This window comes from Cynocephalus volans, chromosome 8 (genome assembly GCF_027409185.1).
Source record: "Cynocephalus volans isolate mCynVol1 chromosome 8, mCynVol1.pri, whole genome shotgun sequence".
NCBI classification, from domain to species: Eukaryota; Metazoa; Chordata; class Mammalia; order Dermoptera; family Cynocephalidae; genus Cynocephalus; species Cynocephalus volans.
In genome coordinates this window covers 118,682,812-118,702,407 of record NC_084467.1, presented here as the reverse complement: position 1 = coordinate 118,702,407, position 19,596 = coordinate 118,682,812, and the positions used below count along the sequence as shown (strand labels likewise).

At 39.3% G+C, this 19,596-nt stretch overlaps 1 pseudogene; it reads left to right on the top strand.

The window, feature by feature from the left end:
- The first annotated feature begins 5,294 nt into the window (after positions 1–5,294).
- Positions 5,295–6,225, top strand: LOC134385182 (armadillo repeat-containing protein 10-like; annotated as a pseudogene).
- Positions 6,226–19,596: the final 13,371 nt, after the last annotated feature.

Here is a 19,596-nt window from a genome sequence, read left to right as displayed (position 1 = left end):
CTCTGATAACCTGGAAGGATGTAGAGACAATGCACTGAAAAACAAATTCTTTTCTACCCCAGCTTGAGACCACTCCCTCCCCAGGGGGGTGCGTGTCTTTGGGACGGGGAGAGACGCAGGACTGACCTGACTCGTTTCCCCAAAGAGGGAGTCAAGGGAGCTCTTTAGATCCCACTGGGGTCACGTCTCCAGGAGCTAGCCGAGCTCTGGGGCTGGAGACTGTGTCCCTTAATTTGCTTGCCCTGGGACCAAGCGGGCAAGAAGGGGAACCGCTGAGGCCACAAAGCCTGCTGCATCTCCCCAGTTAGGGAGGAATGAATACAGACACTCTGAGGACTAGCCAAGCCCCGTGTGGCTTTGGATACGGCAAAGGGGGACATCTAGTGGCTGTTTGTCCTCTTGCGCTCTTTTCGGTGCGGAAGACCTAATCTTGCAGGGGATTCAATTCACAGGCATTGTTGGTTCTAAGGAGGTGTAGGTTCCCCATCTTCGTGCGAAGAGAGGCTGCGCCCTGCGGCGGCTTCCAGTCACCGGGAGGAACTTCGGCTGAGGTAGAAAGAGGAGCTTGGGGAGGCTGCGGGCTGCACGAAGAGAGTGGCTGGAACTCACTGGGTTATTCAGCATTCCTGGTAGGGCCCGAAAAGATTAGGGAGGTCAGGGGTGGTCCGAGGGCGTAACCATTATTTACTCCTGCAGTCACCTAGCTGGGCACCAAAAAGCCAGTCTTGTCCACCCGATTCCCTCCAGCGTCTCTTGCATTTTACCCAGCCCTCAATCTCACCCACCGTCTGGTGATAGTAGATCCTGGCCAGACCGGTTCTGAATTTTTGTGATGCAGAAATGTAGAGAGGGCCGAACTGGAAAGGCAGAGAGAGAGAGACAAGTGGACCGGATTTACAGGAGAGTTTTCTGAATCTGCATTACAAAGAGCCTGGGTGGGGAAGCAGTCCTGGGGACTAGGATGTGCTCTAGTTTTCTGTGGGTTAGGGGAGTGGGATGGGAGTTAGGGCCTGTCAAAAGATAGAATTACAACAAATTTAGTTATAGATTTAATTGGCTTTTGTGATTCATGAATCAGGGCAGCCTCCATTCTATGAAATAGAATGAGAGCTCCCATTGGGCAAAGGCAGAACAGTTGGTTTCATAAGGTGAGAACAAGGAAACAGAACAATAGAAAAATAGCTGATTGGTTGACATCAGGTTACTTTTCTGTCAGGGTTAAAGCAGACTGGGTTACACTGATTCAGTTAGACTGAATCTCCTGTTTTCATGAAAAACTGGTCTGTTTTGGGATCTATCTACTTCCTTAAAGCTTCAGTTTGATTATGTGGCATTTATCATGAGTGACTCCATTTTGGTTTGTAGACAAGCCAAGAAGTGGAGGCCTCAGAAGAAACCAAACCTGCTGACACATTGATCTTGGACTTCTAGCCTCCAGAACTGTGAGAAAGTAAATTTCTGTTGTTTAAGCCACTCAGTCTGTGGTATTTTGTTATGGCAGACCTAGCAAACTAGGTATTTAAGGATGATGCATACTGAGCATACTTTTAACTTGTACAGGAAAAATGACCTAGGCATTATGCCGTGTTTCCATTCATCCTTGACCATTTTACTCATAACTCAATCTTACTTTACCCACAGTCTCTGGTGCCCCTTTGGATCTCTGAATTCTGTTTTGGAGTCGGATTCTGCTGGGGATCATACTCTTCTTTGTGACTATAAGGCTTTTTTTCCTGTCAAAGTGTCCTGTAGCGTGTATTTCCACTAGGTTGGTCTCCCTCAGCTGAGGGCTATGTGGTGGTTCTACTTTGGGAATCATTCTGTGTTAAGTGTTTCAGAGAGCATGTTGTTCTTTTGGCAAAAAAGAAAGAAAACAGGAAATTGCAAGCAACATTTAAAATGAGAATCCATTTTACATCTTTTGTTTTTTTAAAAGATGACCAGTAAGGGGATCTTAACTCTTGACTTGGTGTTGTCAGCACCACGCTCACCCAGTGAGCTAATCGGCCATCCCTATATGGGATCCGAACCCAGGGCCTTGGTGTTATCAGCACCGCACTCTCCCGAGTGAGCCATGGGCCGGCCCTTTTTTTTTTTTTTGGTGACTGGCATAGGGATCTGAACCCGTGACCTTGGTGTTATAACTAACTGAAGTTACCAGCCAGCCTCATTTTACATCTTTAATTTATAGCAAGACAAAACAAAACAAAAAACAAACAGAAAAAATCTATCATTCAGGCAGGAAACTTTCGAGAAACTGGTAGATTAATGGACTGTTGGTGGTGGTATAAATGGTCACAACCTTTTTTGGAAAGCATTACAGCAGCATATTTCAATGGCTGTAAAATTGTTGACACCCTGAAGATCAGTAATCCCTGTTGTGGGAATAAGCCCTAAGGAAATAATTAAACAGGAGCAAAAGGTCATATACATATATATGACAGATATTCATTGTCGCATGATTTGTATGAGTGAAAATTGGAGAGAAACCAAATTCTCAACAATAAGCAAGTTATTCTTAGAGCACGTTAGGCCAATGGAATAGTATGCAGCTACTAAAAATGATAGTTATGAAGTAATGGGTAAACATTTACAAGATAACATGTAATTTCAGCGTTTAGGTCATAATTAATAGTAAATAGCAAATCAAAGGTATGTATCTTAGGGCAGCACTGTCCAATAGAAACATAATACAAGCCACATATGTAACTTAAAATTTTCTATTAACCCTATTTAAAAAAAAGTAGGCTGGCCAGTTATCTCAGTTGGTTAGAGCATGGTGCTGATAACACTAAGGTCCAGGTTTCAATGAATGCTTACTCTGGAAAAATGTTTCCCCTTCTCCAGATGACTGTCAGCTGTTGGTCAAGAATCTAGAGACTTTTAACCAGTCATTCTTTTTTCCCTAACCGTGATTATCTAAGCATTCTCTTTTCCTATGAAGTGTTCCTACAACAAAGGAATCTTTGAATTGGCTACCCAGGCCTTTTCCCTGCATGCCAGTTTTAGTAAAACTTGATGCGTTTCTTTCTTTTTTTTTTTAAATTTATTTTTTTAAATTTTATTTTGTCGATATACATTGTGGCTGATTATTGCTCCCCATCACCAAAACCTCCCTCCCTTCTCCCCCCCCCAACAATGTCCTTTCTGTTTGCTTGTCGTATCAACTTCAAATAATTGTGGTTGTTATATCTTCTCCCCCCCCCCCCGGTTTGTGTGTGTGTGTGTGTGTGTGTGTGTGTGTGTGTGTGTGTGTGTGTGTGAATTTATATATTAATTTTTAGCTCCCACCAATAAGTGAGAACATGTGGTATTTCTCTTTCTGTGCCTGACTTGTTTCACTTAATATAATTCTCTCAAGGTCCATCCATGTTGTTGCAAATGGCAGTATTTCATTCGTTTTTATAGCTGAGTAGTATTCCATTGTGTATACCACATTTTCCGTATCCACTCATCTGATGATGGGCAATTGTTTGAAAATCATTCACCCTTGGGGTGATGATAGTCAGTACTTACTATGTGTCGGGTGTGGTTCTTCTGCCTCACGTCTTTGTATTTCACATTTGACAAAATTCTGTGAGGTAATATTATTATCCCTTTTACACCTGAAGTATGAAGAGGTTAAGTAAGTCACCCAGGGTCTCTCAGGTGGCAAGGGATCAGAGCCAGGCCTCAACCCCCAAAAGCCTGGATCCAGACCCAACACTTCTAACTGGAGGGCTGTACTGACCAAGCCTTAGTCTTTGCTGTGTGTTTGCTCAGCCTCACTCCTGATCTTTGGTTTCCTCTGCTCCTTACTCACAGGAAAGGCTGTGTGTTGCCTTCATTCCTGCTTTCTTTTTTTGGTGGCTGGCTGGTATGGGGATCTGAATCCGTGACCTTGGTGTTACAAGGCTCCGCTCTAACCAACTGAGTTATACAACCAGCCTATTTGGGCTTTCTAAGCTGAGGTTCTGGGCCTTCAAAGTCTCTCTGCAGGAATCACTGTGCTGGTTCTAGGCTGTACTGCAGAGAAGTATTTTAAGGATCGTTCGGTGAGAAGAATCTTCCAGTGTGGACAACGAATATAAAATAGATTCCCTATTTGCACCAAGCTGCTTATTTACAGTAATTTACAGTAATAAGCCCTTCTTGTTAATCGCAAATCGGATGTTAGCTGTTCACTGTGTGTCTGATTGTGGAGGGTTGAAATTTAATATATGTAAAAAACCTGTACAAAGCCAACATTATTATCTCCATTTAACAGAAGGAAACTCTGAGGCTCAGACAGGTCTGAATTGTCCCAGCAAATAGTAGTATGTGTATGGAATTGTAACTCAAGGCTCCTACTCCAAATATGGTTCTTTGCCTACTGCGCCAACCACTATGGAAAGTGGCTTGAATTAGATAGAGAGCATGAGGGCTCTTGGCACAGGAGCAATGAATGGATTCTATTTTCTTGATCTAAATTACCTGAACAGTCTATGTAAATTAGTATACCAATTAGGATTACCAAGCTTTTTTTTTTTCATAAATAAAATATTGGGGTGTTAAAAAAACATACATAATCATTAACACAATTTATTTTATTTTTAAAAAGGACTCTTTATTGTGGTAAGATATCCATAATGTGAAATTTACCATCTTAACCATTCTTTTTTTTTTTTTTTTTTTAAAAGATAACGGGTAAGGGCATCTTAACCCTGGCCTTGGTGTTATCAGCACCGCACTCTCCCGAGTGAGCCACGGGCCAGCCCCATCTTAACCATTCTTAAGTGTACAGTTCTATGGCATTCAGGACATTCACATTGTGGTGCAATGATGACCACTATCCCTCTCCATAACTTTTTTGTCATCCCTCATGCCATGCTGCTATAGCCATTAAACCACTCCCTATTCCTCTCTCCTGATTCCAGCCCCTGATGACCCCTGTTCTACTCTCCTGTCTCTATGAGTTGGACTACATTAGGTACCTCACATAAGTGGAATCACCAATATTTATCTTTTTGTGTCTGGTTTATTTCACTTAGCATATCATTTTTTAAGGTTTATCCATGTTGTAGTATGCTTCAGAATTTCCTTCCTTTGTAAGGCTGAATAATATTCTGTTAACATTCATTTCCATTTTACGATTCATCTGTTGGTGGACATTTGGGTTGTTTCCACTTTTTGGCTATTGTGAAAAATGCTGCTGTGCATGTGGATGTACAAATATCTGTTCAACGGGTGGTGGCAGGACCCACGTGCATTGGAGAACCCCATGCCAGCAAGTTTCCTGCCCCTGCACAGCACTGCACCCTGGCCCCAGTGACAGCATGGGCGGTGCCCGGGATGTGGCATGGCTGGGTGTTGGCAGGCCTGGTCCTCGGGACCAGCGCCTACTACTGCATTCACAGGCTGAAGCGGGGCCAGTGGCGAGGTGGCAGTTGGTGTGGGCTGCACCCCTCGCCGTCGGCAGAAGACTTAACCAATGGTTCCTATGATGATGCCCTAAATGCTGAGCAACTTCAGAAACTCCTTTACCTGCTTGAGTCAACTGAGGATCCTGTAATTACTGAAAGAACTTTGGTCACTTTGGGTAACAATGCAGGCTTTTCAGCTAACCAAGCTATTATTCATGAATTGGATGGTATTCCAATTGTTGGAAGCAAAATCAACAGTCCCAACCACAGTATTAAAGAAAAAGCTTTAAATGCACTAAATAACGTGAGTGTGAATGTTGAAAATCAAATCGTGATAAAGATACACGTCCGTTGAGTCTGTGATGATGTCTTCTCTGGTCCTCTAAACTCCGCTATGCAGCTGGCTGGACTGGGATTGTTAAGGAACATGACTGCTACCAATGACCAGCAGCACTTGCTTGACAGTTACATTACAAACCTGCTCCACATGTTACTCACTGGAAATGCAAGTACCAACGCTCAAGTTTTGAAACTTCTTTTGAATTTGTCTGAAAATCCAGCCATGACAGAAGGACTACTTGGTGCCCAAGTGGATTCATCATTCCTTTCCCTCTATGACGGCCATATAGCAAAGGAGACTCTTCTTCGAGTACTTACTTTATTTCAGAATATACATAACTGGGTCAAAACTGAAGGCCGTTTTGCTGTTCAGCCTACTTGCACTGAAGGGTCATTGTTTTTCCTGTTGTATGGAGAAGAATGTGCCCAGAAAATAAGAGCTTTAGTTTCTCACTAGGAGGCTGATGTGAAAGAAAAGGTTGTAGCAATAATACCAAAATTCTGATTGGATGGTCATATTTTTCCAAGGAGTAACAGTCTGGAGCTAACTCACATAGCCTTCTTATGTTCCATCTTATACAGGGATTCTTTCAGCTGCGGAATTTAAACAGTAAATATCATGTTTCATTATTAACACAGCTATAACTTGCAATGGTCTTCAGATTTACTTTGGACCATTTTATTGATACCAAGTGAATATAAGAGCTTGTGCTGAAACCAATTATATTTTTATTTTGCCATCTGTTTACTGAAATACTTTAGTTATTTCCTCTACATGAAGTGGCAGTGACCTTTTTAGATGTAAGCTACCCTTCAGTTTGAAGTGATTTGCAGTTACTCATTTGAGACACCATTAGCAGGTGGTTAAATCATTGTTTCAGAACTGCCGTAGGGATGGCCTTGTTCTTCTAGTAGTGATGAGGTCCTGAGTTCTCAAGTCCACCTGCCAACCCAGCCATATTACTTTCAAAAGTCTATTCTAACCATTAAAATGATCACTTCTAGTCAATGAAAAATGTAAACTTTAGGAGAAAATGTTTCCTGGGACCCACCCATTCCCATTCAATGTTCCAGTATGTAACGATGTTACATATAAAATACTGGCATCAATCAAAATGTCCATCCACAGGCAGTTTGTTAAATCAATTATCCAGTCTTTGAAAAAAACGAACCAGGTCTAAATGTGCTGATGTGGAAAGACATCCATGAAATACGCTTGTTTTTTAAAAACACATGTTATAGAATATGTGGTGTGATGACGTGTGGTTTTTTAAATGAAAAATATTTATGCTTATGTACCAAAAGAACACTTCTAGAATGATACTCAGAGTCGTGGGAGTAGGACTGAGGAGTGGGGAAATGATTTTTCTATGTATACCCTCTTCTGTTTGAATTTTTTGCTATGAGCCTAAAAATTGTAATTTTTTAAATAAAGAGGAAAAAATAAATCACAAAACAAAACAAAACAAAACACCAAATATTTGTTCAAGTTCCTGCTTTCAGTTCTTTTGAGTATGGACCCCAAAGTGAAATTGCTGGATCAGATGGTAATTTTATGTTTAATTTTTTGAGGAATTACCATACCATTTTCTGCAGAGGCTGCACCATTTTACATTCTTACCAGCAATACATAAGAGTTTTGATTTCTCCACACCCACACCAACACTTCTTGTTTTCTGTTTTTTTTTTTTCTTTTTCTTTCTGATAATAGCCATCCCGATGGGCTTAGAGTTGTGTCTCATTGTAGTTTTGATTTCATTTCCCTAATGATTAATGGGGATGAGCATCTTTTCATGTACTTATTAGGCATTTGTATATCTTCTTTGGAGAAATGTCTATTCAAGTCCTTTCTTTGCTCATTTTTGAATTTGGTTTTTTGTTGTTGTTGAATCATAAATATAAGCTTATAAAAGAAGTATTTTATATTGCAAAACAACTCTATACAATTCTTTGTTTCTTTGTTTTGTTTTGTTTTTTGGTGACTGGCCGGTACGGGATCCCAACCCTTGACCTTGGTGTTATACCATCTACAAAATTTTGAGTTCTGTTAAAAAATTTGTTTATTACCAGAGAAATATTTAGACGTTTGGACTGACATCACTGTAACAATTTACAGTGATGGGAAGGCATTGACCTTATGAACTTAAGTGACCAATTGGTGATTCCTGGAAACAGGGCATTTTATGACATGCAGAGTAGACCTTGGGCCAATGGTGGTTTCCCCAGACCCTATTGTTATCTGGCTCCCTCCTGTCATCCCAAGCCTGCAGACAATTTGATGCAAAAGGCACATTTAGGAGGGCTGATTTTGGCTTCCCTTTGATGCCACACTATCTGGTGGGCAGGCATTAGGGAGCAGTGGTAAGCCCAATGATTAGAAATAAATTAATATGACCTAATGTTTTCTCAGCATTTCATAGTACACAGAGTGCATGGCTATACATTGTCTCCACTTGAACTTACAACAGCCCTATGAAGCCAAAGCCCACAATTCCTTATTTACAGTTCCAAAATTCCAAAAAAGCAGTAGCGTATTCAATTACAAGGGCTGCCTTAGCACCTGCTGGAGTTGTTAGTCTATCTATGATATGCTCAACCTATTTTTTTTTGAAAATCCTTAAATTTTTGAATTCTAAAACTCATCTGGTTCTGAGTTTTGGGTAAGGAACTGTGGACTTGAATTACCATTTCTCCATGAAAATCAATCACATTGTATAACAATAAATAAAAAAACCCAATAATAATAAAAAAAGAATTACCATTTCTATGTTACTTATGAAGAAACCAAGGTATGGCAAAGGGACAATTTCCTACAGTGCTCTTGCGTAGAGTTATTGGAGTGAGCAGGACTGAAGCCATGTCGGGACCTAAAACCACCTGGGCTATGGGAAAATTTAAAAGCCACTTTTTTTTTCTTTTTTTTTTTTTTAGCATGCATTTCTCTGAGTTCCTTTTTTTTCCATGGTTATTTGACATTTTCAACCTTGGTTATGGGGCAACATGACATTATTTACATAAATATAAAGTTGTTTTCCAGTCAGCCTGGAGCTGCAGACTTGCCATGAGACAGGTACTGTCCAAACTCTGAGAACAAGGAAGACATCAATAAAGCTGTATTGATTCCACCCTGAAGCAGGACTCGAAGATAACATCAAGATGAGAACAGAAACCAGATGGAGCCTTGGCGAGACCTTGCACCCGGCTCCTTATCCAGAGTCCCTGCTGCACGTCCCCCTTCCTCCTGCTTTTCGTTTTCCATGTTCTGTTCTCTCAGTCCCCTCTTTAAACCCCCCTCAGTAAATCTCAGTTGAGGAGATGGCTTTAGTTGGGCCACTCTCCTGCAGGTTTACTGGACAGATGGGTTAGCCTCCTATCCTCCTCAGATCACTGGTGTTCCTGAATTATAGCTGACTTCCATTTTCATCAACATTTGATTTTCGATTTTTTTTTTTTCTCAAAAATATGACTAGTAAGGGTATCTTAACCCTTGACTTGGTGTTGTCAGCACCACGCTCTCCCAAGTGAGCCATGGGCCAGCCCTGAGTTGTTTGTTTTGTTTGGGACAGGCAGCCATACTTAGGCCTGGTAACAGGGTGAGGGTGATAAACTTTAAGCAGGTGGTAGGGAAGGTTCCAGGTGAGGGTAACTTTTGTCCTCCCTGCCTTTCTTTCATTCCTGGTCTAACATAGCTTCTGGAGACCAAGGTACCTGTAGTTTAGGCACCCATGGGATGTTCTACCTCCTAGTCTCTCCAACCATCTGACTGCCAGTAGAAATGACCTGCAGCTGCAGGTGTGGGTGCCTCCTAGGAATTTTGCATTTCTCCAACCAGATGATTGACATACTACCAATGGAGGAGATATTTAGGACAAAAGAACATAAAATTCATTTTCACAATAACAGAAGTCCCTATTGGAATAATTAGCCTTGGGAGGTAGAGAATTAACTTAACAAGCAGAGATCAGATTCACTCATCTAAAAAACTTATACTGAGATTCTACTGCAGGCCAGGTTATGGGACAGATTCCAGGAGGAGGTAGGTGGATCGGAAAACAGAGGAATAACACCAATGTCTTATTCTTGTCATCAAGATCAGGGGTGGCAAACTATGCCCTTAGCCTGGTTTTGTGTGTCCAGCGAGCTATGAATAGTTTTACATATTTAAAGATTGTTAAAAATAAGCAAGCAAGAAAGGAAACAAACAAAAAAAGAGAATATGCAACAAAGACTTATGTAGCCACAAGTCTATAGAACTTTTTATCTGGCCTTCTACAAAAAAAGGTTGCTGATGCCTATTTAAGATGATGTATCTAATGGGGAAATTAAACACATAAGGAATAATTAGCTCTAAACTATATAAAGAAAAAGTTATAAATAGAGATTGAATAGAGAGACAAACTAAAGTTTCATGTTAGGATAAAAGCTTGAAAATGACTATTGTTCCTAAGTTATTTTCTAGGTTAATGCAACTCAGGACAAAATTCCAAAAATTACTGTTCAACCTTAATAATCAAAGAATTGCAGATTCTCTTTTCTTTCTTCCAATGTTGGTAGCAAAATATTCAAATTCTCAACCTGCCTAGTAGCCAGGGATGGCTGTGTAATAAGCTCTAGTGAGAAGTCAAATTGCTCTTCGTCTTTTACTCTTCTTCTTTCTCCCTGGAAAACAGATTTAATGCCTGAAGAGAGTAGCCATCCTGTGATCATGAGGCCGAAAATTATATACAAAGGGTGGTGAATCAGGAAGATCAAAGTACACAAATACCTCTTGACACACCAGTTCTGTGTTGCCTAAACCTGGAATTTTGTTTTGTGATAAATATTCTCCTTACTTATTTAAGCTGCTATGATAAGATTTTCTATTATTTGCAGCCAAATATAATCCTCAGTGATAGACTAGCATTAGCCAGGGTTAAAGAAATGGACTTTTTTTGGTGGTGGGCCTTATATGGAGATCTGAACTCTTGACCTTGGTGTTGGCAGCACCACACTCTCCCAAGTGAGCCACTGGCCAGCCTACTGGACTCTACTCTTTCACTACTAGTGAAAATAAAAAATTGGCAGAAGGTTTCAGGTGGACAACATAAATAGCTTCAGAAATGTTCAAACTATTTTGCCCAGAAATTTCACTTCTATGAATTTATCTCTAGGAAAAAATTATAGGTGTCAGTAAGGATATATGTACAGAATGTTTAGTGCAGTGTTGTTTAATACAGTGAAAACTTAGAAATAGCTTAACTATCAGACAATAAGGAGATGGTTAAACAAATTACTAAAAGTTCATGAAACTGAATATTTGGTGATTAAAAATCTTGTTTTCAAAGAATATTTAGTGCCGGCCCATGGCTCACTCGGGGGAGTGCAGTGCTGATAGCACCAAGGCCACGGGTTCAGATCCCTATATAGGGATGGCCGGTCGGCTCACTTGGGAGAGCGTGGTGCTGACAACACCAAGTCAAGTGTTAAGATCCCCTTACCGGTCATCTTTAAAAAAATAAATAAATAAACAAAAACAAAAAAATAATATTTAATTATGTAGTAAAATGCTCAATAGTTTTGTGAAAGTAAATAAACAACCCAGGATATATGTGTTTTTTCTTTCTGTTTCTGTCTTTATACATAAATGATTATATGTAAATGATTGGAAGTTAATAGGAGCTATCTTTGAATGGTAAGCAAAATCTTTGATTTTTTTTTTGGTGGCTGGCCATTTCTTTGATTTTTAAAGTTAGTCTGGAATAAATATACAGGGAAGAGTAGCAAACAAACATTTGATATATTTTACATTTAATAAACATTTAATATGTATGTGTGAATGTAGCCTTTAGCTTTTCTTGGTATCAAAATATATTATTAAGCTAAATAATTTAAACAGCATAGTACTAGTGCAAAAATAGATGAATTGACCCTAAATAAGAATGCATTTAATGCTAGTGAAGACATTAATTGTGATAGAAAACAATCCATAAATAACATTAGCAAAAGAGGTTTGCAAGTTGAAAAAAATCAATTTAGATCTTCACCTTACATCACACATGAAAATTAACCTCAGAAATATTTAAAAATGGAATTTAAAAATTTCAGAACTTGCGAAGACATGTACTTAGTGGATAACAAACATTTGTAAATGTATAATGTAAGCACGAGAGCTCCTCTCTTTCAGTCTTTTGGAGCCATGTTTTTCTTGACATTCCCAGTAGAATGGCAGTTCTGGCACTGTGGGAATCTACCAGCATGCTACCCAATATGACTGAAGCATACCAAAGAGACCTGTGTCTCTCCTGTGTGAATATGCATTTCAGCCAGTTCCTTGGCTCTCATCCACTCCTTATCATCCATATGACTGTGGCTGCCATTGTTTTTCTTTGGCTTGCTTTGTCCCCAGTATCTCCTTCCTTTGTTCCCTGAAGCACTGATAAACACCAGGCTGTTCTGTGCATTAGAACTTTTACCGAATAATTGATGGTGAAACATGGCACAGAATAATTACAACAAAGAGGAGAAATCTTTTTAATTTTGCATTGGACATTATCATTCCTAAAAATCGATTGGATCAGGGGATGGCATTCATGTTTTTTCTTTTTTTTTAAATTTTATTTTGTGGATATACAATGTGGTTGATTATTGTGGCCCATTACCGAAACCTGCCTCCCTCCTCCCTCTCCTCCCTCCCCCCCAACAACGTCCTTTCTGTTTGCTTGTATCAACTTCAAGAACTGTAGTTGTTATGTCTTCTTCCCCCTCTGGTTTTTTTTTTTTTTTTTTTTTTAATTTTATTTTGTCGATATACATTGTGGCTGATTATTGCTCCCCATCACCAAAACCTCCCTCCCTCCTACCTCCCCCACTCCCCCCCAACAATGTCCTTTCTGTTTGCTTGTCGTATCAACTTCAAGTAATTGTGGTTGTTATATCTTCTTCCCCCCCGGTTTTTTTTTTTGTGTGTGTGAATTTATATATTAATTTTTAGCTCCCACCAATAAGTGAGAACATGTGGTATTTCTCTTTCTGTGCCTGACTCGTTTCACTTAATATAATTCTCTCGAGGTCCATCCATGCTGTTGCAAATGGCAGTATTTCATTCGTTTTTATTTTATTTTATTTTATTTTTTTTCATTCGTTCTTATAGATGAGTAGTATTCCATTGTGTAGATATACCACATTTTACGTATCCACTCATCCGATGATGGACATTTGGGCTGGTTCCAACTCTCGGCTATTGTAAAGAGTGCTGCGATGAACACTGGGGAACAGGTATACCTTCGACTTGATGATTTCCATTCCTCTGGGTATATTCCCAGCAGTGGGATAGCTGGGTCATATGGCAGATCTATCTGCAAGTGTTTGAGGAACCTCCATACCATTTTCCATAGAGGCTGCACCATTTTGCAGTCCCACCAACAATGTATGACAGTTCCTTTTTCTCTGCAACCTCGCCAGCATTTATCGTTCAGAGTCTTTTGGATTTTAGCCATCCTAACTGGGGTTAGATGGTATTTCAGTGTAGTTTTGATTTGCATTTCCCGGATGCTGAGTGATGTTGAGCATTTTTTCATATGTCTGTTGGCCATTTGTATATCTTCCTTAGAGAAATGCCTACTTAGCTCTTTTGCCCATTTGTTAATTGGGTTGCTTGTTTTTTTCTTGTAAAGTTGTTTGAGTTCCTTGTATATTCTGGATATTAATCCCTTGTCAGATATATATTTTGCAAATATTTTCTCCCACTCTGTTGGTTGTCTTTTAACTCTGCTAATTGTTTCTTTTGCTGTGTAGAAGCTCTTTAGTTTGATATAATCCCATTTGTTTATTTTTCCTTTGGTTGCCCATGCTTTTGGGGTCATATTCATGAAGTCTGTGTCCTGTCCTATTCCCTGAAATGTCTCTCCTATGTTTTCTTTTCTTTTTTTTTTTTTTAATTTTTATTTATTTATTTATTTATTATTTTATTTTATATATATATATATTTTTTTTTTTTAAATTTTATTTTGTCGATATACATTGTAGCTGATTATTGCTCCCCATTACCAAGACCTCTCTCCCTTCTCCCTCCCCCCCCCAACAATGTCCTTTCTGTTTGCTTGTCGTATCAACTTCAAATAATTGTGGTTGTTATATCTTCTTCCCCCCCCACCCCGGTTTTGTGTGTGTGTGTGTGTGTGTGTGAATTTATATATTAATTTTTAGCTCCCACCAATAAGTGAGAACATGTGGTATTTCTCTTTCTGTGCCTGACTTGTTTCACTTAATATAATTCTCTCAAGGTCCATCCATGTTGTTGCAAATGGCAGTATTTCATTCGTTTTTATAGCTGAGTAGTATTCCATTGTGTAGATGTACCACATTTTCCGTATCCACTCATCTGATGATGGGCATTTGGGCTGGTTCCAACTCTCGGCTATTGTAAAGAGTGCTGCGATAAACATTGGGAACAGGTATACCTTCGACTTGATGATTTTCCTTCCTCTGGTTATATTCCCAACAGTGGGATAGCTGGGTCGTATGGTAGATCTATCTGCAATTGTTTGAGGAACCTCCATACCATTTTCCATAGAGGCTGCACCATTTTGCAGTCCCACCAACAATGTATGAGAGTTCCTTTTTCTCCGCAGCCTCGCCAGCATTTATCGTTCAGAGTCTTTTGGATTTTAGCCATCCTAACTGGGGTTAGATGGTATCTCAATGTGGTTTTGATTTGCATTTCCCGGATGCTGAGTGATGTTGAGCATTTTTTCATATGTCTGTTGGCCATTTGTATATCTTCCTTAGAGAAATGCCTACTTAGCTCTTTTGCCCATTTTTTAATTGGGTTGCTTGTTTTCTTCTTGTAAAGTTGTTTGAGTTCCTTATATATTCTGGATATTAATCCTTTGTCAGATGTATATTTTGCAAATATTTTCTCCCACTCTGTTGGTTGTCTTTTAACTCTTTTAATTGTTTCTTTTGCTGTGCAGAAGCTTTTTAGTTTGATATAATCCCATTTGTTTATTTTTCCTTTGGTTGCCCGTGCTTTTGTTGTCGTATTCATGAAGTCTGTGCCCAGTCCTATTTCCTGAAGTGTTTCTCCTATGTTTTCTTTAAGAAGTTTTATTGTTTCAGGGTGTATATTTAAATCCTTAATCCATTTTGAGTTGATTTTAGTATACGGTGAGAGGTATGGATCTAGTTTCATTCTCCTGCATATGGATATCCAGTTGTCCCAGCACCATTTGCTGAAGAGGCAGTCCCTTCCCCAGTGAATAGGCTTGGTGCCTTTGTCAAAGATCAGATGGCAGTAGGTGTGTGGGTTGATTTCTGGATTCTCTATTCTATTCCATTGGTCAGTGTGTCTGTTTTTATGCCAGTACCATACTGTTTTGGTTATTATAGCTTTGTAGTATAGTTTAAAGTCAGGTAGTGTTATGCCTCCAGCTTTATTTTTTTTGCTCAGCGTTTCTTTGGCTATGTGTGGTCTTTTCTTATTCCATATAAATGTCTGTATAGTTCTTTCCATTTCTGAGAAAAATGTCTTTGGAATTTTGATGGGGATAGCATTGAATTTGTATATCACTTTGGGTAGTATGGACATTTTCACTATGTTGATTCTTCCAATCCAAGAGCATGGGATATCTTTCCATCTTCTTGTATCCTCTCTAATTTCTCTCAGCAGTGGTTTGTAGTTCTCATTATAGAGATTTTTCACCTCCTTGGTTAACTCAGTTCCTAAGTATTTTATTTTTTTGGTGGCTATTGTAAATGGGCAGGCTTTCTTGATTTCTCGTTCTGCATGTTCACTATTGGAGAATAGAAATGCTACTGATTTTTGTGTGTTGATTTTGTATCCTACTACTGTGCTGAAATCATTTATCACTTCCAAGAGTTTTTTTGTAGAGGCTTTAGGCTGTTCGATATATAGGATCATGTCATCTGCAAACAGGGACAGTTTGACTTCATCTTTTCCAATCTGGATGCCCTTTATTTCCTTCTCTTCTCTGATTGCTCTGGCTAGTACTTCCAACACTATGTTGAGTAGGAGTGGTGAGAGTGGGCATCCTTGTCTAGTTCCTGTTCTTAAAGGAAAAGCTTTCAGCTTTTCCCCATTCAGGATGATATTGGCAGTGGGTTTGTCATATATGGCTTTAATTATGTTGAGATACTTTCCCTCTATACCTAACTTATAGAGGGTCTTTTTCATGAATGAGTGCTGAACTTTATCAAATGCTTTTTCAGCATCTATAGAGATGATCATATGGTCCTTGTGTTTGATTTTATTAATATGGTGTACCACATTTATTGATTTGCATATGTTGAACCAACCTTGCATCCCTGGGATGAATCCCACTTGATCATGGTGAATAATTTTATGTATGTGTTGCTGTATTCTGTTTGCTAGTATTTTTTTTTTTTTTTTTTTGTCTTTTTCATGACCGGCACTCAGCCAGTGAGTGCACCAGCCATTCCTATATAGGATCCGAACCCGCGGCAGGAGCTTCGCTGCGCTCCCAGCGCCACACTCTCCCAAGTGCGCCACGGGCTCGGCCCCTGTTTGCTAGTATTTTAGTGAGGATTTTTGCATCTATATTCATCAAGGATATCGGCCTGTAGTTTTCTTTTTTGGCTATATCTTTACCTGGTTTTGGTATCAGGATGATGGTTACTTCATAGAATGAGTTTGGGAGATTTGCGTCTGTTTCAATCTTTTGGAATAGTTTGTAAAGAATCGGTGTCAATTCCTGTTTGAATGTTTGGTAAAATTCTGCTGTGAATCCATCTGGTCCTGGGCTTTTCTTTGTTGGGAGCTTACTGATAACAGCTTCAATCTCCTTTATTCTTATTGGTCTGTTCAGATTTTCTGCATCTTCATGGCTCAGTTTTGGGAGCTTGTGTTTGTCCAGAAATTTATCCATTTCCTCCAGATTTTCAAACTTGTTGGCTTATAGTTGTTTATGGTAGTCTTGAATGATTCCTTGTATTTCAGATGAATCAGTTGTAATATCACCTTTTTCATTTCTAATTTTTGTTATTTGAATCTTCTCTCTTCTTTTTTTTGTTAGTCATGCTAATGGTTTGTCAATTTTATTTATCTTTTCAAAAAACCAACTCTTTGATTCATTGATCTTTTGTATTGTTTTCTGGGTTTCAATTTCATTAAGTTCTGCTCTGATCTTAATGATTTCTTTCCATCTGCTAACTTTAGGTTTGGATTGTTCTTGTTTTTCTAGATCTTTAAGGTGAAGTGTTAGGTTATTCACTTGCCATCTTTCCATTCTTCTGCGCTGAGCATTTAATGCAATAAATTTCCCCCTTAGTACTGCTTTTGCAGTATCCCACAGTTTTTGGTATGATGTATCATTATTTTCATTAGTTTCAATAAATTTTTTGATTTCCTGCTTGATTTCTTCTTGGACCCATATGTCATTAAGTAGAATGCTGTTTAATTTCCATGTGTTTGTATAGTTTCCAGAATTTTGTTTGTTATTGATTTCTAGTTTTAATCCTTTGTGGTCTGAGAAAATACATGGGATTATTCCAATTTTTTTGAATTTGTTGAGACTTGATTTGTGACCTAATATGTGATCTATCCTGGAGAATGATCCATGTGCTGATGAGAAGAATGAATATTCTGAGGTTGTTGGATGGAATGTTCTGTAGATATCTGCCAATTCCAATTGGTCTAGAGTATTGTTTAGATCTTGTGTTTCTCTATTGATTCTTTGCCTAGATGATCTGTCCAATACTGACAGTGGGGTGTTCAGGTCCCCTGCTATTATGGTTTTAGTGTCTATTTCCTTCTTTCGGTCTAATAGAGTTTGTTTTATAAATCTGACTGCTCCAACATTGGGTGCGTACATATTTATGATTGTTATGTCTTCTTGATGGATCAGTCCTTTTATCATTACATAGTGTCCCTCATTGTCTCTTTTTATGGTTTTTAATTTAAAGTCTATTTTGTCAGATATAAGAATAGCTACTCCAGCTCGTTTTTCTTTTCTGTTTGCATGGTAAATCTTTTTCCATCCTTTCACTCTTAGTCTATGTGAATCTTTATGGGTGAGGTGGGTCTCTTGAAGGCAGCATATAGTTGGTCCTCCTTTTTAATCCAGTCAGCCAGTCTGTGTCTTTTGATGGGGGAATTTAAGCCTTTTACATTAAGAGTTGTTATTGAAAAGTGTTGATTTATTCCTAGCATTTTATTGATTATTGTTTGGTTGTCTTAGGTGTCTTTTGTTCCTTGCTTTCTGATTTACTGTTTGTTTTCTGTGTTTGTTGGTTCCTTAGGTTGTAGATAGCCTTTTTATTTGTTTGTTTTCTCTTCATGAATGCCATTTTTATTATACTAGTGGGTTTGATTTTTCTTGAGTTTTTATGGCAGTGGTAGTTATTTTTCAGGAACCAAACCCAGTACTCCCTTGAGAATTTCTTGTAAGGGTGGTCGTGTGGTAGTGAACTCCCGCAGATTTTGTCTGTCTGAGAAATATACTATTTGCCCTTCATTTCGGAAGGATAGCCTTGCAGGGTAGAGTATTCTTGGCTGACAATCTTTGTCTTTTAGTATTTTGAATATATCATCCCATTCCTTTCTGGCTTTTAGGGTTTGTGATGAAAAGTCTGATGTTAGCCTGATTGGGGCTCCCTGATAGGTGATTTGATGCTTCTCTCTTGCAGCTTTTAAGATTCTCTCTCTGTCTTTGAGTTTTGCCAATTTGACTATAACATGTCTTGGAGAAGACCTTTTTGGGTTGAATACGTTTGGAGATCGTTGAGCTTCCTGGATCTGAAGATCTGTGATTTTTCCTATACGTGGGAAGTTTTCTGCCACTATTTTGTTGAATATGTTTTCAATGCAATCTTCTTTTTCCTCCCCTTCTGGAATACCCATGACTCGGACATCTGAGTGCTTAAGTTTGTCTGATATCTCTCTCAGATTTCCTTCAATGCCTTTGATTCTTTTTTCTTTTTCTTTTTTTTTTTTGTCTGCTGTGTTATTTCAAACAGCCCATCTTCAAGTTCAGAGGTTCTCTCTTCAACTTCTGCAAGCCTGCTGGTTAAACTCTCCGTTGTGTTTTTTATTTCGCTGAATAACTTCTTCAGTTCGGCAAGTTCTGCTACATTTTTTTTCAGGGCATTGATATCCTTGTACATTTCCTCTTTCAGGTCCTGTATACTTTTCCTCGTTTCATCATGATGTCTAGCTGAGTTTTCTTGTATCTCATTCAGTTTTTTTAGAATTATCACTCGAAATTCCTTGTCAGTCATTTAAAGGGCTTCTTGTTCTATAGGATCTAGAGCTTGAGATTTATTATCTTTGGGTGGTGTACTTTCTTGATTTTTCGTATTTCTGGTATCTTTTTTTGATGTTTATTCATTGTGGCAGGGGCTTTCACAGTCCACCACTTTGAGACTATTGACTAAGTTGTTGCTGTGGTTGCCAATTTGGTATGGCTACTTCAGTGACTGCTCAGTTGGCCACTAGTGCTTTGCATGTGTGGTTGCCTCGGGTCTTGGTCCTCTCCAGGGAGCCACCTCTCTGGTCAGCTTGGACTCTGCTGGGCTGCTGGATCACGGGGTGGTACCGCAGTACGTGTGGTCTCTGCTGAGCTTTCACTTCCTGTGATGGACTTCTCCCTGTTCCGTGCGCTCTGGCCCGGGCTGCTGCTGGATCACACAGTGGTGGCCCCACAGGGTGTGTGATTTCTTTTTTTTTTTTTTTTAAATGATGACCGGTAAGGGGATCTTAACCCTTGACTTGGTGTGGTCAGCACCACGCTCACCCAGTGAGCGAACCGGCCATCCGTATATGGGATCCGAACCCGGGGCCTTGGTGTTATCAGCACCGCACTCTCCCGAGTGAGCCACGGGCCGGCCCGGGTGTGTGATTTCTGCAGAGCCTCCGCCTCCC